Raw genomic sequence first — 25233 nt, 5'->3', positions numbered from 1 at the left:
TGCTCACTTTCTAGAAACTGATCACATGACAATGGACATATAAGTTTGTGCTTAATTGGCATTAGAAATGAGATAGTAGAAGGCATGACTGAATACGGTGTTCTTTTTCTTACACAGCCAGACACCGTGCAAAAGTAAAGTCTTCCCTTTGAAATGCCTGCGATGACTGATGAATGGATACAGAAGATGTGGTGTATATATACAATGGAACACTACTCAGCAATGAGAAGGAATGGAAACTTGTCATTTGTAACAACATGGATGGAACTGGAGGGTATTATGCAAAGTGAAATAAGTCAGAGAAAGACAGATGCCATATGTTTTCACACATACGTGAAATCTGAGAAACTTAACAGAAGACTATGGGGGAAAGGAAAGAGAAAAAAATAGTTTCAAACAGTGAGGGAGCAAACATAAGAGACTCTTCATTTTTTTAAAGTTTTTTTTAATGTTTTATTTATTTTTGAGACAGAGAGAGACAGAGCATGAGAGGGGGAGGGGCAGAGAGACAGGAAGACACAGAATCTGAAGCAGGCTCCAGGCTCTGAGCTGTCAGCACAGAGCCTGACACGGGGCTCGAACCCACGAACGTGAGATCATGACCTGAGCTGAAGTTGGAGGTTTAACCGACTGAGCCACCCAGGCACCCCAAGAAACTCTTCAATATAGAGAACAAACTGAGAGCTAATGGGGGCCATGGGGAAGGGAAAAATGGGCGATGGGCATTGAGAGGGACAATTGTTAGATGAACACTGGGTGTTGTATGTAAGCAATGAATCACAGAAATCTACTCCTGAAGCCAAGAGCACACTGTATACACTGTATATTAGCTAAATTGACAATAAATTATATTTAAATAAATGAATAAAATAATTCATGAATTAATGAAAACATAAACTTAAGAAATAACAAAATGCCTATAATGGTATGCTAAGCTTTTTTTATAGCACATTATTTTTAAAAGTGGATACAAATAAATGAATTAATACTAGGAACTTGCAAAGGGTTCTAAATACTAGTTAAATTGGGCTAGTTTGCTATTTGATATGTTGTTTATATTGCTTTCAAGTGCAATATTAACATTGTGGTGATTATACTGAATTCTCAAGAAATGGACTGCTTTTATATATGTCTTTTAATTTAAAAAAAAATGATTCTACAGTTTTATTTGCTTTGTAAGTTAGCATTTCTCTCCTTTCCCCAACCCAACAGAAAAAAAGGAATGAGATAGTATAATAAAAATTGTTATGTATATGTAATGAAAGTAATATTTCCTGAAGAGCCATAATATACTCTATACCTTAGGAAGATGTGATTCCAACCAAACTAAGCCCCTACAGGTTTTTAAAATTGATGTTTAACACAGGACACCCCCCTCCCCCCAGAGCATCTACTCTAATATCAGCAACAAGCAGCTCTGAAATAGTGGGTGTGAAAACCAGAATCATTTATTGTCCTACAAAGAAAGAGATAAATGTTGATCCCCATCCCAGTTATGTCCACAGTTAGCCCAAAGGAGATATAAGACTGTTTCAAGAGCAATTTAATTTGGAAGTATTGGGAAGGGAGGATCCACTGAAAAAAGGGTCAAAAGAAAGCTTTGTGGAGACATAAGAATAAAGTTCTACTCATCACAGCCCAGACTGTAGAGCCAAGTGTATTGACATAGTCTTGTAAGTGGGTTTGGTCAAATCTTGGAACCATCTAACAAAGCTCTAAATGAGTGGGGAAATGACGTTTGGCTGAGTTCTTCCTAGGTCTGACAAGATAATAATCAGGGAGAAAGGTTGGAAGGTAAAGTAAACCACAGCCTAGCTCTGTGTCATCTCCATTGTTAGTCCAGGCATTACAAAAATGGGCAAGCCAGAGAGCCAACAGATGTCATTAGCCTAGTTCTTGGCAAGTACTTATCAGGCAAAGAATATATGCAGAGCTTTTTTTCTCCCCAGAGGAAGCATTTGATTTGTCAGCAATTCCTTTCTGCCAGACCACAAATCAACAATTGCTAGATAAATGAAAAGCTTCCACTCAACTTACAAACTCTTGGGTAAAGTATTTATTTTCTAGAAATAAAAATGCCTTTTTTATTGCACAAGCTATAAATAGTCCCAGTAGATTCTACTAAAGCAATCGAATGCCAAATCCATAAATCTCATAGGCCCTTATGGAAAATGGAGGTGGTTCTATTACACATCATGTTGAATGAGGCTATAGATTCACAGAATAAAAATGGCAGAATAGGTCATCGTTAATAGGTCAGTGACATACTGAACCCATTGTTGTAGTAATGGTAAGGGAAATTCATTATAACAGTCACTTAAGATATACTTTATGAGACAAAATTTGTTTTGAAGACTTTGGATTATATATTTTATGAATGATGCTGCTGCATAATTTAACATTGGCTGCTATTATATATAATGATTAGGAGACATTCAAATGTGGAAAGAAATGTTGTGGGTGGGGTTTAACACACACAGAACTGTCTAAGCTTTGTGTCTGTCTGTGTTTTCCCTTCATGCTTATTCCTTCCTGCTGTGTGTGGGTGTGCTTGCTTTGTCAAAGCCTGTCTCTGTTTCCTTCATCCTACCCTTCCCATATATCTGCCTCTCCTGAATTTCCACTTCGTTTTTGTGTTTACATGAGCTCTTTCCAGCTTCTAGAAGATGAGATAGTATTTCTATACACTATATTTTAAAAATCTGAAACCTAAGGAAGGGTGATTCCATAAGCAGCATCTACCAAGGGGCTTCTCAGTTTATTCTTTGCCTGAAGGGCATCCAGTCTAGTAGCTCCCGTGAAGTTTACAATACAATCTCAAGGTAATGCTTTACTCCCATGGCTTTCACTGAACATGCTGAAACATAAAAATGGGTACAACTTCTGAGTCATTTCCGGTCTTCAGGTCTATGATTCTAAGCAGGCATAATAACAACACTGATAATATATTTTATAATTTTGCTCTTTTTAAAATAATAAGATGAAAGCACAATCTGTAAGGCATATGATTTCTTTAAAAAAGTGTTCCTTGGTGTTTATTAGGAAAGAAAATATTTTCCTACTAAGATAAGAGCATATGAATTTTATGGCACCAACAATAGAACAAAAATATGATGGCCCCTTAACCCCAGGTCCCCAGCATGGAGTTTCCACAGTTATATTAGACTAAACTGACTTTTGGGTTTCCTAGGCAGGCCCATGCAGAAGTCATGAATCAAGGATCAAAATATGCTATTTTTATCAAGATTACCCTTTCCAAAATTATTATTTCCATAATTTTCCAGATTCTGAATTTCTTTCTATATATTAATACTGGCTGACACAACAGCCTGGGAGTAAGTATCTCTAGGGAACAGAGCAGAAACACTTCTTAAGACACATGTGGCTACTTTTCTCCCGTGCACGGGATTTGAGTGGTGCTGAAGGCAGATCTGTAGTCTGCTTCAAGAGGAGAGCAACCCAACATGCACCCCAATGTTTATAGCAGCGCTGTCAACAACAGCCAAAGTATGGAAAGAGCCCAAACGTCCACTGACTGATGAGTGGATAAAGATGTGGTATATCTATATCTATACCTATATAGATAGATACCACACACACACACACACACACACACACACATACCCACCAGGAATATTATTCAGCCATCAAAAAGAATGGGATCTTGCCACATGCAACAACATGAATGCAACTGGAGTGTATTATGCTAAATGAAATACGTCAGTCAGAGAAAGACAAGTGTCATATGATTTCACTCATATATGGAATTTAAGAAACAGCAGATGAACATAGGGGAAGGGAAGGAAAAATAAGATAAAAACAGAGAGGGAGGCAAACCATAAGAGATTCTTAATGGTAGAGAGCAAACTGAGGGTTGCTGGAGGGGCTTTCAGTGGGGGATGGGCCAAATGGGTGGTAGGCATTAAGGAGGGCACTTTTTAGAATGAGCACTGGGTGTTATACATAAGGAATGAATCACTGGGTTCTACTCCTGAAGCCAATACTACACTGTAAGCTAACTAACTTGAATTTATTTTTTATTTTTAAAATGTTTATTTATTTATTTTTGAGAAAGAGAGAGAGAACACAATCAGGGGAGGGCAGAGAGAGAAAGACAGAATCCGAAGCAGGCTCTTGGGCTTTGGGCTGTCAGCTCAGAGCCTGAATGCAGGGCCTAAACTCACCAACTCTGAGATTATGACCTGAGTCAGATGCTTAACCTACTGAGGCACACAGGTGCCCCATTGAATTTAAACAAACAAACAAACAACGTTTTGACAAAACTGTTGCTGTGATGTAAGTTGATTTTATGTGTCACCTTGGCTAGATGATGGTGCCCAGTGTTTTTGTCAAACACTAGTCTAGACATTGTCATGAAGGTATTCTTTAGTGTGATTAACATTTACAATCAGCTGAATTTAAGTAATGCATAATGTGGGGGTGGCCCTCATCTAATCAGCTGAAGGTCTTAAAAGCAATGACAGGTTTCATCAAGAAGAAGCAATTCTAACTCAGACTGCAACATAAAAACCTGCCTCAGTTGCCACTTGCTGGCCTATACTGCCTATTTCAGATTTGCTAGCACAACTGTGTGAACCAATACCTCCCTGTCTCTGTCTCTGTTGTCTGTCACACACACTCACCCCCCCCCCACCCCCATCCTCACACAACTCCTACTCCTACTGTTCTGTGTTTCTGGAGAATGGTGACTAATACTATCCCCATGATACCTGCTCTCCCCCTTTCCCTCTGATACATTAAGTTTGTCTGAAAGTATTCTAGATGCAAGCATCTCCCAACATGTCCTTTGAATTATATTTAGTTGTTTGGATCCTGTCTTCCTGTTTTGTTTGCTAGTTTTAATCTAGTCAGACGCATTTAGCACACAGCCATTGCAACATGAATTCTCTAGGAAGAATTTCCCCCTTTCCCCAGTGACAGAGATGAACCATTTTAATCTGCCTTATTTGACCAAAGAGCTTTTATGAAACTTTAAACTCAGAACTTTCAAAAAAGACAATATCAGATGGAAAAGAAAAATCTATGTTTATAAAACTGATGAAACCTTTACAACTGCTTAAAAATGCTAGGAAAGTTTAGCGATATGACACAAAGGTTGAAAAGTATTTTTATATAAAATATACCTAGTAGCCATTCAAAAATTCTCCAGGGAAAAATTTGAGTTGTAGAAGGGATGCGTTCGCAATCATTCCTTAAAGTGTTAGAATATATCCTGATACATTTTCTGAAGCTAAGGATCAGGATTTTTTTCTAAATCTAAATTCTGTGGCTTTCAAATCTTCATTTTACAAAATGGAGTAAATTTCACATTTTAATTAGGATAGTAAACCAAGAGAATGTCATTGATGAAAAACAAATGTATCAAAAAAGGTTTGATAACTGTTAGGTTTCCCTGAAAGTTCTAAATGCATTTGATCGCAGTCGTAGATTCGGCCTCACCGGTGTGAAAATATTAGCTATATCTGAGCTTCTGAGCAACGCCTTATCGTAACTAAGTTATCTTTAGTTATACTCCTGTTTCACATCCCATTCTGGATGTGATGCTCTTCCTCTGCTCCTCCTGTTCACCAGGCAACCTCGGATCATCACCGCAGCCTTTGGAAAACCTCTGCATTCCTCTTGAGACCATACCTGGGTACACAGGCTCTTGTTTATTTCCCCTTTGTGGAAGTTAAATTAATGCTAACCCAGAGAACGAGAAATGTCAACTGGGAGTGTTAACAAGACCCTTCACAAGATTTAAATTCTCATTACCCATCCTTCCCTCCCCTCTTACTGCCCAGTTTAATTGAGAAAAGTTTAAGGTATACATGATGGCTTGATTTACATAGATTGTGAGATGATTACCACAATAGGTTCAGCTAACATCTATTTCCTCATAGAGGTACAATGAAAAGAAAAGGAAGAAGAAAAAAAAAGGAAAATATTCTTCTTGTGATGAGAACTGTTAGGATCGATCTAGTCTCATGGCAAATTTCCTGTATATTCCTGCTGAGTTAACAGCAGTGTTAACTCAGTCGTCAAAAACACTACATCCCTAGTGCTTATTTATCTTATAACTAGAAGCTAGTACTTTGTGACCACCTTCCTCTGATTCCCCCTCCCCCATCAATCCACCTCTGGTAACCACAAGTCTAATTCCTTTTTCTTTTTTAGATTCCACATTTAAGTATTTGTCTTTCTCTGTCTGGCTTATTTTAGTTAGCATAATGCCTTCAAGGTCCATCCATGTTCTTGGAAATGGTAGGATTTCCATGTTTTATGGCTAAATAATATTCCATTGTGTATATTTACCACAACTTCTATATCCATTTGTCCACTGACAGACACTAAGATTATTGCCATGTTTTGGCTATTGTATATAATGGTGCTGTCAATGTGGGGATGCACAGATCTTTTTATTAGTGTTTTTGTTTCCTTTGAATATATTCCCAGAAGCTGGATCATATGTTATTTTTAGTTCTTTTGAGGAACCTCCATACTGTTTCCTTAGTGACTGTCTCACAATCCCACCAGCAGCGCAAAGGAGTTCACTTTGGCCACATCCACACCAGCTTCGGTTATTTCTTGTGTTTGTAATGATGGCATTCTAACAGGAAGGAGGCGGTGTCATTGTTGTTTTGATTTGCATTTCCCCAAGGACTAGTGATGTTGAGCATCTTTTCATGTGCCTGTTGGCTCCTCATATATCTTCTTTGGAGAAATATCTGTACAGGTCCTTTGCCCACTTTTTAAAAATGGGTTCCCCCTCCCCTTTCTTTCTTGCTTGCTATTGAGTTGTATGAGTTCTTTATATATTTTGGATATTAACTCCTTACCAAATCTATGGTTTCCAGCCCTCCCCCCATTTGGTAGGTTATCTTTTCACTTTCTTGATAGTTCCTTTTGATTTTGTAGCTTGTGTTTTAGACATCATATCTGAAAAATCATTACCAGTACTCATGTCAAGAACTTTGTCCCTATGTCTTCTTGTAGGGTTTCATGGTTTCAGGGATTACATTTAGGTCTATAATCCATTTTTTAAGGTTTATTTGTGTATTTTGAGAGAGAGAAAGAAAGAGACAATGCACATATTCTTATGCACAAAAGCAGGGAAGGGGCAAAGGGAGGGAGAGAGAGACTCCCAAGCAGGTTCTGTACTGTCAGCATGGAGCCAGTCATGGGGTTCCATTTCATGACCGTGAGATCATGACCAGAGCCTACATCAAGAGTTGGATGCTTAACTGCTGAATTGACTAAGCCCCTGTAATCCATTTTGACTTAATTTTAATAAGTGGTTTAAGGTATGGGTCCAGATATGGGTGGCATGGTGTTGAGATCAAGCTATATAACAAGCTCCATGCTGGGCGTGGAACCTAGGTAAGATTCTTTTGTTCCCTTTCCCTTTTTCCCTCCTTTGCTCACACACACTCTCTCTCTCAAAAACAAAAACAAAAATAAAAATAAAAAGAGAGCTATATACAAATCCTTCTCTCACCTTGTTCTTGCATATGAAACTATATATGCAATAGATCATTAATACATGAGACTCCGTGTACTTGCTATGACAGTATTAGTTAACAGAATTGCTCCAGTTTGTTTAATGGCAAATTGAAATTCTGTTTTCACACTGGTTAGCACCTTTTGTTGCTTCCTGGTGAAAGTTCTAAGACCAGTCCATGGGACTCGCATAAAACTCAGAACAAAACAACTGGTTGTTGAAATTGAACAAACCAACCTATGGGATCTACTTTCAGAGTTCGGGCTTGGCAAAACAGGAAGCTAGTTGGGGGTATTCTATACACATTAGTTATGCTCTTTCTCTCCTTGTTCCTAATTATCGCTGTTGTCATGTCAATTGTTAGCAAAATCATAATTATGGTACGTATTTCAACCATCTGATGATTCTGTAACAAAAGGAGTCTGAAGGGTCTCTGATAAAGATAGTGATATTATATGAAATTACCTCCCCTTATCAAAATCATGGTGTAGACCTGAAAATATGATAATTTGCATATCCTTCTGTAATCGCTGTGTTTTGTCTATATAGATGAAGATCAGTAGGAGGGACTATAAATGAACTTCGTACCTGCAGTAGCTCTTGCCTAAGAGATATCAAAAGTAAATACTGTAACTCCCACAGTTGGTTCTAAACAGCCTTAGCTGAAACTGTTATGAATTTAAAGCACCCACCAGCTAAAGATGAGCAACGACTGATATGCTAGATCCTCATCAGCTCAAATGAAGAGTCTTCTGTGGTCAATGAACAATGGGAGCTGTTTTAATCAGTTATATCAGTACTATGGAATCATTTCACCCTCTCCTGTATGTAAGCTTTAGTCCTTAATTAGCACTAACATAGTGAACTTCCCCTTTCTGGGACACATGTGTCCCCCACTCCCCCTCTTCAGTGAACTGCCCTGAATGTCCTCACTGATGTGTATTTCCTTGCCTGGTAAGTCAGGGAACTCAGTGCTCCTTTATTTGACCACTGCAGTGGTCTCAGTATTTCTTTTAAAAACATTCATATGTCTCTATATTGTTCACTAATTAAATAGGAGATAACCCTAATAATTTTTTTGTTTGTTTTTGTGGGGTTTCTGTGTGTGTGTGTGTGTGTGTGTGTGTGTGTGTGTTTCTAGAAGCACAGATGACAATATATCTCCACAGTGTTAAACAAAAATCAACACAATCCTTGAATGGTTTTTAAAACATGTCCCACTCTCACACCCCTCTTTAAAACGTTGCTAGTTCTTCTCCAATTGTCACAGACTCTGGAAGCAAAGAGTTAACGTTCATCATAAGACAGCTTCTCTATCATTTGCTAAATTTCTTCAAGCATTTCGCTTGCTGTACATGAATCAAGCAAGATAGAATCTTTGACTTCCTATGAATTCAATAGGAGCTCACAGGATGGGTGAAAACACATTACAAAAGATCCACATACCAATTCTCAAATATCAAATACTTCAGCTAAGACAGCTCAGGGTTGGGCAGGTAAGCACCCTGGTGCCTTTGATAGGGTTGTGCATAGTCAGAGGCACAGCACAGGATGCTGGAATCTGGAGGCCTAGAATTCATTTACTAACAGAGAGTAACTTTGCTTTCATTTCAGCAGGTACTGATTAGTAAAGTGGTCAATTAAATGTTATATATCTGTTTCTTTTATTAATGAATTCATTGGGCCATAGAAAGACCGGTTTCTATATTAATTAGAATTGTGAGAACCCAATAAGGGCGTCAGAAAATCCTCTGACCTGTGAGAAAGAAATAAAGACCACCCTAAAACCAAGTGTATTTCTCTCTATACCTCTAAGAAGATAAAGGAGAAGAGGCAGGGACAGACAGATGGTACAGGGCAAGAGAATCAGTTAAGCACTGAATGGGATTGTGGACTTGAAGTCAATATTATTATATTTTCATTTGCATGGACCAGTTCTTAGCACTACATTTATTTTAGTCTCTGAAGAACTACAGTTTAAAATGTTTTTTCTATATTTTGTATTTTTGCATTAGTCCCCAGCTGTGTATAGCATCTCATCATTTTGTGCTTCATATTAAACCAGTGCAAAGTGCCAGTTTCCTCTCTGTTTATTTGGTTTTACTGGTGCACTCTAAAGTCACGGTTTTAAAAATAACTAAACTGTTCATTCAAATGGACTTTTTCCTGTCTTTAGAAAAAAAGAATAATACATAAGAGTTTTAAAAGCCATAACAAACAATAGGAAATAGAGCTTGCAAATGTAATGGAATATTGAAATAAATTTCATTTGGCTCTCTGGACTCAGACAGAGTTTGTGACATCAGGGCTTAACGGACCAAGAAGGTTGGAGTTGTCAGTAAACATGGAACCCATTATGGGGCCTCCCTCAGGAAAATGGTGAAGAAAATTAAAATTAATCAGCATGCCAAGCACACTTGCTCCTTCTTAGGCTAAACCAAGATAAAAAGACAAGCTTTGGGGATCTGGCAATGTGGTTTCTGCATGAAAACAGGTAGTGCCCGGACCTATAACACCACCTCTGCCATCACAGTAACATCTGCCATCAGAAGACTGAAGGACTTAAAAGACCAGTAGAAGCTCCACCATTTGGAACATCGCTAGTCTATAATAAATGTGTTAATTTATGTAACAATAACAAAAGCAAGAAAAAAAAAAGAAGGAAAGAAAGTAAGAAAGAAGAAAAGAAAGGAAAGGAAAAGAAAGAAAAAGACATCACATTCAGTCCCTTTGGGTATTGTGAGTGGGATAGGTTGAGGTGAAAACCATGCATGTTTGCTATGATGCTGACACCAATTTCAGCGTGTAATTTTCCAATTCTACCAAGCAATTCCCTGACACCGGCTGGGTATCCTACAATTCAAATTATTTCTGACACTATCTACCCCAAGATAGCAGAGATACCTGCCTAGTGATCAGAAAGAAAGCCTACGCGCGCTCTCTCTCTCTTTCGCCTACATTGTCCATCCTTCAGGGAGCCCTGGACCTGCTGGAGCTAGACTCTGGCAAGTATGTGTGCTAGCGAGATAGACACTGATTTAAGTTCAGACTTAGAACAGCAAATTAAGGAATCTTTCGTCTACAAATTAACATTAGTAACTGTGAGTGAAATGAGTAAGTAATAACATGATAGTTGGTAAGTAAAAGGAAGAGATAAATTAGAGTGAATGCAATTCTTTCCAATCTTCTAGCTGCCCTTGCTTTCCATTAAATGTGGCTTCTATGTTTTGCCATATGATTTATGACTGGTTGCTTCCTAAACAACTGTGACTAAAGCTATGACACCCACTAATCTGGAGTGACCCCGGTTTCCTTGCCATTTGGAACTATTGCCAAAAGAAAGAGAAGACTCAACTTTACTGAATTTACCATACAACGACTCTAGAAACAGTATTTCCAAACTGCATTAGGTCATACTACTTTGCAGTGAGCTGTGCAGAGTATGCTGGGCTTAGTGATGACACAGATCAGAGTTAAAGAGATATGTAAGTGAAGGAATCAGAGAATCACAGAGGAAATGGCTGGTAGGAGTAGCTATAGGGGAGCTGTTCCTTTCATTTCTACGTCAGGTGGCCCAGGCAGGGAACTAAGTTCTGAGGGCACAGGCTGCAGGTAGTATGACAGGAAAAGATAGGATAAAATAGGCAGACAGGGAAAGGATAGGACCTGAGGTCCCTGGGTGGGGAAAAACACAGAATTTTGGAACAATGCTGGGAGCATCTGACCACACACAAAAAAACCCCTCAGGCATAAGATTCCTCTAAGAATGTAACTGACACCACCTACTCCCCCACAGGTTTTTCCCAGGAATTTGACAAAAGACTTAACCAAAAATAAGTAGTATACCATAAAAGTATGACCCACAAGGAACTTAAGGCCATAGGCCACCCCTCATACAATAGAAATGAGCCAATTAGGAATGGACAACCCAGCACCTAGAGCTACCAAGCCAATGAGGGTAGGACCTGAGAAGGAATGAGTGGGGAGGGAAGAGCCAGACAGAACCTTATAACACAATGACCCTTGCCTATAGTGGTGGACATTCACTTTTGAATGTTCCCTCTCTGTAAAGAGAGCTTTCATACTACTTCCCTTCTGATCTTATACTCTAATAAACTCTCGCCTGCTGCTCATTTTGTGTCCACCTCTTCATTCTTCGAAGCGGCGAGACAATGAATCCTGGGTGTTGTGGTAAAAAATCCTGCAACACTAGGACCTAAAAACTCTGTGGAAACCTCTGTCAGAGACCCTTTCCAAATATTCCTGTTATACCGTACACTGGCAGGGTCCTATTCAGGGCTCTTTTTCCTAACAAGTGAGTTCACAGGAGAGAAAAATTGGAGCTGCAAAGGAAAATCAATTTAAAGCTTGAAAGGTGAAATTGTGTAGAAAAAAAATCACCCTTTCATGCTTAATTAATCACAGAAAATGTGTCTGCCAGCATGAAGCCATTTTATCAGAAAACAGGCCAGGTGAAACAGTTAAGGAAATGGCATTACCAATCCCAACACTGTCACACATGAGAAAACAGGGGAAGAGAAGCATTGCAGGCCAACAAAACTGTATTCAGTGGTTCGTAAAATTGGAGTGTTTCACATCTAGAGAGTACTTTTTCATGAACATCTCCTCAATGCTCTAAAATTAACATTTGGGATGATTTCTAATTACTGTAATTGTTTTGGTCAACTTAACTTTTAAAATAAAAGGCAAAGGTTTAACTTCTATGAAATGCTCTGCAGGTCTAATTTTGAAGGTTGTAGTAGATAGTTCTGGGTCTTTCATCCTGAGCAGAAATAAGAGAACTCTCTGGCATCTGAGTTTTAAATTAAAGGAACATAAGTTTGTTAAACCCATTATTTCTCAAGCTTTTTAAATACAGAATTTTTTTCTTTTAATGCAACACCTACCTTTTAACAACTAGTTCCACAGCACTCTGTTCAAGAAATATCATTTAAATTATTTTGATGTCACAGCCGTGTGAAAAAAAAAATTGCACCAGACTTCTTAAACCTCACACCAAAATAATCCTAAGGACATATAAGAGTGAATTTGTCCTGAGGAGGGGCAAGAACCAGGGACCTGGGGGATATAAGCTGTGAAGTCTTAGAGATGTCCTGAACATTCCCTGGGAAGCTTCATAATAGAGAAAATTGTGTTAATAGGAAAGTAAAACTCTGCTCAGGGGATTTGTGCCAAATTTACTGAGTCTTCTTACTGCCCCTCCCCCCATGGACACAAACCCTGTATTAATGACTGGTATTACTTGCAATAGGATTATTGAAGTTATGGAGCCTCTAAAGAAAACAGACTACAATCTTAGGTTACTAAGCCTCTCTAAAATGTACTTACTGCACCCTGTTGTGATTATAAACTTGAAAACAACGGACATGTGCACACTTAAATAATGCCTAGTCCTACAATGTGTTTTCAAAAGAAATTCATTCGATTTCCTATTAGCTGACACTCATTACTAGTCTTCTGACTGTAATACAGGGTCTAACAGCATCAGTGAGAGCACATATTAAGCCCCGGGTTCTTAAAACTTAGGGGAAGGCTTCTACTCCTAGGTATACACCCAAAAGAAATGAAAACATACATCTACACAAACACTGGCTCATGGCTGCTCCTAACAACATTATTCATAATATCAAAAAAGGGGAAACAAGACAAATGCTCATCAGTTGACGAAGGATAAAAAGTGGTGTATCCATACAATAGAACATTAGTCACCGATAAAAGGAATGACGTATTGCTATATGCTACAATGTGAACTTTGAAAACACTATGCTAAGTGAGAGCAACCAGACAAAAGACCATACATTCCATGATTCCATTTTTATGAAAAGTCCACGATAGGCAAATCTATAGAGACACGAAGTAGGTTAGTGGTTGGCAAGGCCTAGGGAGGGAGGCAGGCCAGGGGAAATGACAGTGACTGCCAGTAGGTATGGGTTTCTTTCTGGGTTAATGAAATGTTAGCAAACTAGATTGTGGTGATGGTTGCATAATCCTGGGAATGTATTAATGCCTTTGAATTGTGTACTTTATTTTTTTAAGTTTATCTTATTTATTTTGAGAACAAGAAAGAGAAAGAGAGAGTGGGGGAGGGCAGAGAGAGAGAGGGAGAGAGAATCCCTCTCTGGGGCTCAAACCCATGAACCACAAGATCATGACCTGAGCTGAAATCAAGAGTTGGACACTTAACTGACTGAGCCATGCAGGCACCCTACCACTGAATTGTGCACTTTAAATGGGAGAATTGTATACTATATGAATTATATCTCAATAAAGGTATTAACATATTGTATTTACATTTCATGTATTTTTATGTACTTAAATTTCATGTAAATAAATAGATTTTGCAATAAAACAAAACAAAACAAAAACTAAGGGGCAGGGGAAGCACCAGGAGTGCTTGCTTATATTCAGCAATGCAGAACATAAAATAATCTAGCAGGGAATTGTTTAGGGCTTTACAGATTTTCTGCTGTTTGCAATTAAAGGCGCAATGGAAAACCAAGCTCTATGTATTCAGTTCACAAAATGAAATCCAACAAGTGACACTAGAATTATTTTATACCCTTCTTGACTCTTCATTGCACCAAATGAATCACATTTTACCGTCCCTTAGTCATATTCAATTATACTGCTTCTGCAACACATTCACATTTATCAGGTAACATATTAATCACATATGTACTTGTTTGTGTAATAATGGTTTCTCAGAAAACCTAAGCCTTCTTTCCTCCATAAAGTAGGCTAATGGTGACTGAAAATTCTTGAACTGCTTTCCATAAGAACAATCCCCTTAGACCTAGTAAGATCATGGTGGAGATCTGATAGATTTTAAGATGACAGTTAACAGCATTCTTATAATTTTAGGGCCCAGAAGAACCTTTGGAGATGAAAGTTTCAACAACTTCCTGTTCTGAAGAGGACCAGCCCTCCGCTGTGGGGCTAGCAGACACAGCTCTCCTGATTCCCAGGCTTGTGCTTTCAGACTAAGCCTGTCTCCAATTGGTAATTCATGAATAAGGTTTTATTCAGTTACTAAAGTACTCACACCTCAATCACAGTACTCTTCAGTTGTATCGTTTCTAAAGGGCTTTCACAAGCATCATTTATGAGAGCCTCATCACACCCTGTGAACCAGACAGAAATCAACGTCTCTATTTTAAACAGAGGTTCAAAAAGGTCATACGAGGGGCGCCTGGGTGGCTCAGTCAGTTGAGCATCCGGCTTTGGCTCAGGTCATGATCTCTCTCTCAAAAATAAATAAAACACATTAAAAAATTAAAAAAAAAAAAAGGTCCTACATTTTGCCCAAAGCCATAGGGCTGGCAAGACTGGCTCTGGAATGAGACCTTGACACTTACCATTTTCTAAGCAGAACTCCTTAGTCCTTGCCAACATGTCCCCCAGGTTTCCATGGTAGAAACCTGGGCATCGCTTTGTTTGTTTGTTTTAGGTGACATAAAGAAATTTTCTTTTAACCTCCATGAAGTGACCAGTTTCCTTTTGGAGAACTGCAAAATGGGGTGGAAGGCAAGGAGCTTTTATAGGATAAGAAATAAAGACCACGGAAGAAACAAATAGAGAACATCTGGTTGATTGGAGCCCCACAGTCAACCTTGATTGGGGTGAGAAGGACCAGAGTTGGCTTGGCATTTGGAGATTGGTGACTGGGTACACTGCAGTTCTGGTCAGGTGGAACATTTGCAGGGACACGAAAGTTATCTAAGTTTTCATTCTAGGCAGAAGCAGTCCCGTCTTGGGCCTGGGAATTTATTTCAACAGTCCCCCTTTTTGATTATCCTCTTGCCCAATCAAGAGATTTGATCAAAAATATCAGTCTTAGCATGACTCTCAGTTACCAATCCCTCTTCGAGTCTCAGTGTAGTTTGTATAAAAGGCAATATCGGGCTTGTATTTTTAGAGCTGGTTACGTTTTTCTGTTCTCTTTTGTTGTTCTGGTAGGAGACATACCATCATTCACTAGCCAATGACTGCCCACTTGCGTTTAAAACTTTGGGGGAACACAGTATATTAGGGAGACAATAATAGTGTTAGAAAGAAGACACTAGGCATCACTCTTGACTTCCTCTCTCTGCTCCCTCAAATTCAAGAACTGTCAATTCTAGCCCACAAATTTAAAAAAATCTATCCACTTCTTTCCACGCTTATTGCTACCACTTAAGCTTATACCAACATTATTTCTCACTTATTTTACTCCAGTCTTGCTCTTTCTACTTTTGCCTCTGCCTGCGATCCAATCTCTATAATGCAAACTTATGTGCACATAGTAACTGGTAATCATGTCACTGCTCTGTCTGAACTTTACTGTTTCTTCTTCACCTTCAGGATAAAGGCCATTGACACATAGAGAACATCATGCCGGGTCTGGAGCCTGCTCACTGCTTCAGCTCCAGCCACAGCTCCTTTTCTCTGATCCATACAGTGAGAGTGAGAACACAGAAGTCCTCAAATTTCCTCTGCTCTCTCTTCTGTTTTGCCTTTCTACTCTTCTTTTACTTTTGCCCCTCACCGGTCTACACCCCACCCATTCAGGTCTTAGCTTCGATTGTCATTTTCTTGGGAAGCCTCATTTGAGTCCTGGATAAGATGCCTCGCACATTTGCTCTCATAACAATCTAAGCTGACTCTCAATATAGCATTCACCCTGCCTTTTAATTTATCCCCCAGGAGACTGTAAGTTCCTTCACAGGAGGGACTATGCCTTTTTACCTGTCATATCCCATGAGCCTGGGATATAGCAGGTAATCAAGAAATATTTGCTAATTAAATAAGTGATACTTAAGTCAGAACAGTACCATTTGAGACAAGTTCTTTCTATGTGTTTTCTTTTCATAACTGATGACAATCATATTCCAAATCTTAAAGACTGGGGTGGAGTAAGTGGTTACAATATATTTCTCATTGCAAAACACAAAGTTTAAGTGAACCTCTACATAAATGACACAGTAATGCTAACAGATACTGTGTAATGGTTATTGGCTCTGTTGGCAGTAATCAAAGTTTTGAAAATATATAGTGACGATGGTTGCACAAGACTGTGAATGAACATATTTCATGATGTTTTAAATCAACTATAGTTCTATGGGAGAGATGCAAATTGTTGAAGCAGTCATATTTTTTATTCTCTCTTTTCAGAACTCCACTGTAACTGGTTCATAAATCAGCCACATTTTGGGAACTATCTGGCTTTTCAAAGTATACTCATCCATCCAGCCCTTATGCTCTGGAATACTGAAGGCCTGAACTTATACTTACCCACTGAAGTGTGTATTGTGTTTTCTCAACATGTTTGTTAGTAAAGATGCCTATTATGTTATTGACCAAGAATGTTTGATTCTGAAAGCATTTTTCAAGTTTAGTCCTCAGTCTAGCTCAGCTGAACTGAATTTCCAAGATAATGCAAAATCATTATTTTTATAATGATGGACAATTTTAGTTCTAGACATCAAACACCTGCCAGTACTTTCCAGATTTAAATTCGTTTGCTTAGACAGAAGAGAAGCCAGTGTGCAGGGGTTCTTGACATTTTTTGTGTGTGTCATGGATGCCCTTTGACAGCCTGGGGACTGTTCTTTGGACAACATTTCTGAATGTATATAAGAAATTGAATATTATTATGTAAAACTCAATTATATTAAAACACAGTTAGCAGAATATTAAAAAATCATTCTGAAGCTGTTATGGAAAACAGTTTGGTGGTTACCAAAAAAGCTAAGCATAGAATTAGCCCATGAGACCTATCAATTCTACTCTTAGGCATATACCCAAAGGGATGACAAGCAGGGACTAGAGTAGACACTTGTATGCTAGTGTTCATCATGGCATTATTCACAACAGCCGAAAGGTGAACACAACCCAAGTATCTGTCAACAGGTGAGTGGATAAGCAAAATGTAGTACACACATACAACAGAATATTATTCCGTCATAAAAATGAAGTACTGAAGGACGCCTGGCTGGCTCAGTTGGCGAGGCCTCTGACTCCTGATTTCAGCTCGGGTCAGGATCTCATGGTTTGTGAGTTCAAGCCCTGCATTGGGCTCTCTGCTGTCAGCACAGAGCCCACTTCGGATTGTCTCTTTCCCTCTCCCTGTCCTTCCCCTGCTCTCTCTCTCTCAAAAATAAATAAACATTTGTTAAAAAATGAAGTACTGATACATCTGATACTGATCATGAATGAAGCTTTAAGACGTGTTCAGTGAAATAAACTAGACACAAAAGGACAAATATTGCATGATTCCACTTATGTGAAATATACAGAAAGACAAATTTATAGAGACAGAAAGTGGATTAGAAATTACAAGCGGCTGGGGGAAGGGGGGCAGGGAATTACTGTGTAATGCTTAGAGCATTTCTGTTTGGGGTGTATAAAAACCTTTGAAAATAGTGGTGATGGTTGTATGACACTGTGAATGCAATTAGTGCCACTGAATTATATGTGTAAACTGGCTAAAACAGCAAATTTTATGCTATATATATGACTACAATTAAAAAATTAATAGTGTAGTATACCTAAACCCATTGAATTGTAGACTTGAAATGGATGAATATGAATTATCTTATGTGAATTATTTATTAAGGCTATTAAAAAAAGAAATTTACAATAGTAATTACTGCCACAATTTCGAAGTAATGATGAGTATAAAGGATACTTTGATATCTCTACAATTCCCATAATTTGATATTAAAATATCTGTTATTTCTACTGGTTGGAAGCCACAACTATTGCTGGTAGTATTGTCATTTGTTACCTACATTTATAATTTAGGGGAAAGCTATACTTTAGATGGAGATAGTAATTATAAAGATACTCTTTTTTTTTTTTTCATTCAAGTTCCCTGACCGTCTGAATTCTATCTACAGATCTTGGGTTAAGATCTACAGATCTATTTTATTGAAAATAAACTATGCAGGAGAAAAATTGAATTTCCCTTTGATGTCTTTAATTCATTTACACACACAATTTTGGCCACTGAGACTCTGAAGCGAGGCAGCATTTATTAATTTAACAGAGCACTTAACATCAAATTGCCTTTTTTTTTTTTCTTTTTTTTTAAAGAAAAGGAAATGGGAAATCCATTACAGGTCTTCTCCCAAATAATCATTTAACTCCAGCAGCTCTATGCAGTCACTTAGAAAGACCAGAAAGTCACTGTCTCAAGAAACCCATTTTCTTTTCTCCTAATGCTGTGACAATTGTTGCATATCCCATTTTTCTTTCCATGACCACAGCCGTTTTCAGGCGATCACAATCGTTTCAGCTGAGGAGCCCCGCGGGCTCTCCTGAGCAAAGATGCTTCCAGCTGTAACACGGCCAACTTTGCCAAAGGGCCTGTCGTGAGCACAGCTTAGTGCCGCCCTGATGATTAAAGACGGGAGGTCCAGCTCCTTGAAGCGCTTCCTGTGAAGGAAACATTTTACATGGCAGAGCTCAAAGGGATTCAATCTCCCTCCCTTCAGCAGGATTTTATTTTCCAGATGTTTCTCATGTTCTCGGCTCTTCTTGGGTCACCATCATAACACCTCACTCTGTTTCAGAGAACTTTTACTTCCCAAATCACAAACTGCACACCTTCCTCAGCACATTTGTTCAATATAACTAAGGTCAGGTATGAAGAAAGTTGCTGATTATAAGACGGAGGGATTGCTTTAATAACAGTATTAGTACTCTTTGTCAAATACTTTTTAATACATACACCAAGGTGTTCTGTTTTCTGAAAACTATCTTGGAGGATGGGAAAGAATGCGTAAGTAGGACTAAGAAATGTGAATAAAGTCATAGGTGAAGTATGTGGCAGGGCTGGAAACACACCAAGAACCAGAGAACAAGAGGAATACAGTGAGCATCCAGAACTAATTCTCTAAGTTGTGCAGAAGAAATTGAAAGCAAATGAGGAAGAAAGTAAGGACCAAAGGTGAAAGGAGAAGTAGAAAGAAGAAGACAGTAAAAGCCAAAAAGCAGAATACTGAAGGCATCACTTAACAATGATTTGGAGGCTCCAAGGCTCCCCCTGCTTACATCACACTGTGGAACAGAACATTCCCGTGTTCACTTTCTTAAACTCTCGTCCGAAAAAGAAAAAGCAAATGCCAGACATTATACTTCCACATTCTATTTCTTTTTTTTTTTTTTAATGTATAGTTATTTACTTTTGAGAGAGAGAGAGAGAGGGTGAGAGTGAGAGAGAGAAGAGAGCATAAGCAGGGGAGGAGCAGAGAGAGGGAGACACACAATCCAAAGCGGGCTCCAGCACAGAACCCCATGCAGGGCTCGAATTCACAAACTGTGAGATCATGACCTGAGCCGAAGTCGGACGCTTAACTGACTGAGCCACCCAGGTGCCCCCACACTCTATTTCTAATAACACACTAATGAACAAAACACTGTGACCCTCAATCATTTTATCAGTTAACCCCCTACCCTTAAGGTTGCCTTGAGACTTCAAGAGGCTGACATCACATTGCTGCTGACTTTCTGGCTTTCTGCTACTGCTAGGGTACAGCCTCTGGAGACCTGACCAGGTTAACCCGAGGCATGTTTAGCATACTTTACCACATGGTCTCCCGCTAACGAGGCCAGGGCTTGATATTCATTTTGTGCCTCTTACATATGTTTTGTTTCTCTGTCAGCTTCTCACATATTTAGGCTGGAAGGGCACAGATGGATATACGCATATTCATTCCCACTTTTTGCAAATTACTTTAGGAAAGTCTGAATCATTATCATACATGGAGACAAGCCAGTGTGTCTGTGGCCTGATAGAGAACGATGATGCCCAGCAGCCCAACTTATCTGAGCCTCAGTCAGAATGCCATCTGTAGATAATTTTTCTATTAAAAATATTGTCTTCAGTGACTCTAGTCATTTAAAACTACAGATGTGTCATCCAACCTATGTTGAAACAGTGATTGTTGGTTTGTAAAAGTGGCAGTGGCTTCATTCGGTCATTTGTGCTTCTCACCTTGCTCGTCCAGAAGGACTTGCCTTTATGCATGTGCGGTATATAAACATCAGCCTCCAAGTAGTTGCCTATAATTTCTGTTTTAAGTTAAATATCTTCTGCATTCCTCAGCAACATGTAATTTTTGAACAAAGAGTAGATTAATACATTTTAGGATAATTTTAATACTGACTTAATTTCATAAGAATTAGGATTTTGTGATTGTCTTATTCTTTCACATGCGTCCCTAGAATGTTCAAGTGCTAATAACATTGATAGTAATAATCATGTCACCCACTGACACCAAGATTTAGCGTTTTACCTGTAAAATGGGGGATAATATCTATGTCATGATGGTACTGTGGAGATTAAATGGGAGGTAAGGTATTTAAATGTCTAGCATAGTACTTGGGACAAGACAGATGTTCAATAAATGTTGAACCTGAATTTGAAACCAAGCTATTTTACTTCATTATCAAGAAGATAGATACATGTTAACTACCCATTCCAAATAAATAAAAATATTCATCTCATTTTAGAGAGTTCCGTGTGTCCATATATACCTAATAAACTATTATACATATATGTGTGTATATATACACATATGTATTTATTTATAATTATCTATTTATTAGGCACATGTGTTATGTCCATGGAGTTTAGGACTTAATCCTGTGGTTGTCAAGTTTTACTTTATTTTACTTTTCTAATGTTTATTTATTTGTTTTGAGAGAGAAAGAGAGAGCGAGTGAGTTTGTGCATATGAATGAGGCAGGGGCAGAGAGAGAGAGAGAGAGAAAGAGAGAGAGAGAGAACCCCAAGCAGGCTCCTCGCTGTCAGTACAGAGCCTAATGTGGGGCTTGAATTCATGATCCTGGAAATCAAGACCTGAGCTGAAATCAAGAGCTGGACACTTAATCAACTGAGCCACCCAGGTGCCCCTGTGAAGTTTTATTTTAAATTCATCCCTGAAGAAGTTATTTAAGAACCTGTTTACATAACACAAGACAAAAAAATCTTTGCCATTTTTTAAGCAATAAACTCTCTTTTCAAGCAATAAAATGTTTCTTACATTGATATACGTGGTAATGAGGATATTTAACAACTGGAAAATGAAGAGCAAGAGACACCCAATAATGTGATGTAAATGAGACATTCCCTGAATACAGTCGGCACTGACTTACTAGTAGAGAATGCTAAGCAGCACCATTCATAAGATTTCTTGGCTTTCAAAAATGTTTTCTCCTCTCATTAATCATCAGTGTGAAGAGTGATTATATTCTTGTACCAGAGCTTCCCTAGGTTACTTCATGCTCAGCCTGGCTCCAACCTTCATACATGGAATTGCATGGCTTAAAAAAATAGATTATAGTTTAAAAGAGTCTGTGTTTTATTTTATGGTAAGAAAATATGAACAAAAATGCTTTTGTGCAAATACTCAAAGATAAAGTGACCAAAGCCATTTTTCTTTGGGATTATTTGTTGTGGATCATAAACTCCAAAATACATTTATTTTTTTATTTCAAAAATCTCTTTCCAAATTATCCACAATTATGATCAATATTATTTTTTTAAACTATGACTAAGCATGCCATCTCGAAAATCATAAAATGAATTTGAGATTTGGTAGCGTTTTCATGAATTTCTATTTATACTTTTGCTCAACCAATACGATTTGAGCACTTACTATATGCCAGATATGGTCAGGGAGCCATTTCAATTCTAATACAGACTATGATCAGGATTATATGATTTGATGGAGCACATCAGTTTAATCAGTCAGATTATACCTTCTTCTTTACCTGGTATACACAGCCCAAACAACAATTCTAAACAGCTTCTTTTTACATAAAGATTAAAAATCAGACAAAAAGTAAATAAAATTCTGTTATCTCCCAGACCTCTAGGACTTAAAAAGTTAATAAAAGACATAATTACAGCAAGAGGTATGTGCATGTGCTCTTTTGGACTATTTGAATATATTTTGTTTATACACATATTATTTTTAGTTTTTTTTTAAATGTTTTATGTTTTTTATTTATTTTTGAGAGACAGAGAGAGACAGCGTGAGCAGGGGAGGGTCAGAGAGAGAGGGAGACACAGAATCTGAAGCAGGTTCCAGGCTCTGAGCTGTCAGCACAGAGCCTCAAGCAGGGCTCGAACCCACGAACTGTGAGATCATGACCTGAGCCGAAGCTGGACGCTCAACTGACTGAGCCACCCAGGCACCCCTATTTTTAGTTTTAAACAATATGGCTGAAAATATTAGCACTAACAGAATAAAACAGAGAACTGAGAAAATCTGGAAATCATCTCACTTTCACCTCAACATCTGAAGAACTTTTATCTCAAACTCACTTGATTTTCTATGTGGAAACCAAGTAAAGAATTCTATTTGTTATTAAATATATTTTTAAAAGTAGCTAGGCTTATCAAGCATGGGGATGTCACACAAAATAGAATGTGGGAATTATCTGGAATTATCTAGAATTAAAAGTACTCCCACACTATGAATAAGGTGTAGTAGCCAAGCACCCAGCACTGACCAGAGTCCACTCTACCTTGTGACATATAAGTGGAGGAGATCACCCTGTCTTTCTTATTGTCACTGCACAGTGGTCCTCATGACCCGATGAAGAATGAGCTAGAAATCAGCAAAACTTGTTTTGACTTCTCCTCAGAGGAGCAGTCCATCCTAGTCAGTTCACGGCACCCGCAGACTTCAGACTTCATTCTAAACTGGAGACCCAGTCCTTGCAAGTTCAGCATGACTGACCTTAAAACACCAAAACTAGACACTCCTCCGAGTACTAGCAGAGCCAAGGAACCAAGAACTGACTGGGTATAAAACTTGGGGGATTTCTGGGAGCACCTCGCAGCAGCAAAGGGTTTGCTTGACTTTTTTTTCTTTGCCGACACTTTTTAACTTCTTAGGATTAATAGTTAATTTTGGAATAAACATTTTCACATTTACTGTCTGAACTCCAGGTCTGTCTTGGTACCCTCCTTGTGTGGAAAAGTCTTGCATGTCTGAAGCAACTATGAATTTAGGGAAAACATAGAATGTTTTAGACATGATTTAGACATGGAAATATCTGGGTTAAATCAGCATTTTTCACTGCCAAGAAAATGTATGCATTTACAAATATAGGTCAAGAGTAAGTTCATAGTAGCACTGAAAATGAGAGAGAAAAAAAATACTTTGGGTTATATAACCAGTTATTAGGCTACAATAGAGCCAAAAGTAAAATATTACATAGCTGTTGAGAACGAATAACGCAGGGGCGCCGGGGAGGCTCAGTCGGTTAAGTGTCCGACTTTGGCTCAGGTCATGATCTCATGGTTCATGGGTTGGAGCCCCACATCGAGCTTTCTGCTGACAGCTAGCTCAGAGCCTGGAGCTTGTCTTCCGATCCTGTGTCTCCCTCCCTCTGTGACCCTCCCCTGCTCACATTGTCTCTCTCTCTCCTTCAAAAATAAAATAAAATAAATAAATAAAACAAATAAAGCAGATAAGGTTCATCTGTTTTTGCTCATTCAATATATGTCTGGATACAATATAGACACACGTTAACTACAGGAAGGCAAGTCTCAGCGCCAAGCACAAAAAATAATCCCTTTTGTGTAAATACAAAGGACATATATATATTTTCTGCTATGTGATTAATTTTCTTTTTGTAAGGAAACAGGAAGAACAATTCCTCTTTTGGGAAAGGGATCAGGTATCAATGCATAGTTTATTATTATTCTTTAACCATGTATATGCTTTTACTTTTTAAAAATGCTTATAGCAAGTTATCTGGTGGAGGAATTGTCAGCCATTTAAAACATTTTAGACTGTTCAAAATAGCTGGACAGTCAGGTATTTTTATGAAGAATTGAAGACTTAAAGCTTTCAGCCAGAAGTACAATTAGCAATGCTAAAAACACAGCTTAAATGGGGGTACCATTAAGGTAGTTTTCTTTTTTTTTTTATTTTTTTAAAAATTTATTTTTTGAGAGACAGAGAGAGACAGTGCAAGCAGAGGAAGGTCAAAGAGAGAGGGAGACAGAGAATCCAAAGCAGGCTCCAGGCTCTGAGCTAGCTGTCAGCACAGAGCCCGACGTGGGGCTTGAACTCACAAACTGTGAGATCATGACCTGAGCCGAAGCTGGCCTCTTAACCAACTGAGCCACCCAGGCGCCCCTAAGGTAGTTTTCAATATCGTCCTTTACCATTCTCCCATTCATTGAATACTCTCCTAAAAATGACTCTACATTGAATGTTGTGGAAAGATGTTACCATTTCTAAAAAAATTAATTTGTAGCAAAATATTGCTGCAGGACGGTTAAATTATAGGTGTGGTCTCCAAAAAGAGAGGAAATATGGCTGAAGTGACTGTCTAGACAGCATGTAAGGTGATCCAAACAGAAGTACCTCTTGCATCTTTCTATAAAGAATCAATGGCTTCAGTATAAAAGTGAAAAAAATCAAATCAAATCACAAATGACACAAAGGGAAGTTACCTACAGGAGAGGGGATGACAAAGCTTTGCTTAGCACAGTATTGGCACATCTAACCCTCTAGCTACTTCCTACACTTTGTGGCTCTGAACTAATTCTTCCTCAGATTGGTACTAGATATGGGACACTAATGGTGAGTCTTACCTGTCCCTCTAGCTGTCTGCTCCATCGCCTTTGGACCTGCCTTACTTATGGCTTGCCCAAGAGCTAACAATGCATTTCTGGTCAAGGTAGGAAGGCATAAAAAATATAA

General features: G+C 38.4%; 1 protein-coding gene and 1 non-coding gene across 2 annotated transcripts in view; one reads left to right on the top strand and one right to left on the bottom strand.

Annotated features, from left to right (window-relative positions):
• FREM3 (FRAS1 related extracellular matrix 3) overlaps positions 1-25233 on the bottom strand; it is an 81746-nt gene that overhangs the window by 40870 nt on the left and 15643 nt on the right. The gene's annotated exons all lie outside the window — the stretch shown is intronic.
• LOC115303738 lies at positions 83-185 on the top strand. The gene has a single exon (XR_003914219.1). It is a non-coding gene; the product is annotated as a small nucleolar RNA SNORA15 (small nucleolar RNA).

The sequence above is a fragment of the Suricata suricatta genome, chromosome 1 (genome assembly GCF_006229205.1).
Source record: "Suricata suricatta isolate VVHF042 chromosome 1, meerkat_22Aug2017_6uvM2_HiC, whole genome shotgun sequence".
Lineage (NCBI taxonomy): Eukaryota > Metazoa > Chordata > Mammalia > Carnivora > Herpestidae > Suricata > Suricata suricatta.
The sequence above is the reverse complement of the archived record's forward strand: the minus strand, read 5'-3'. Positions and strand labels throughout refer to the sequence as shown.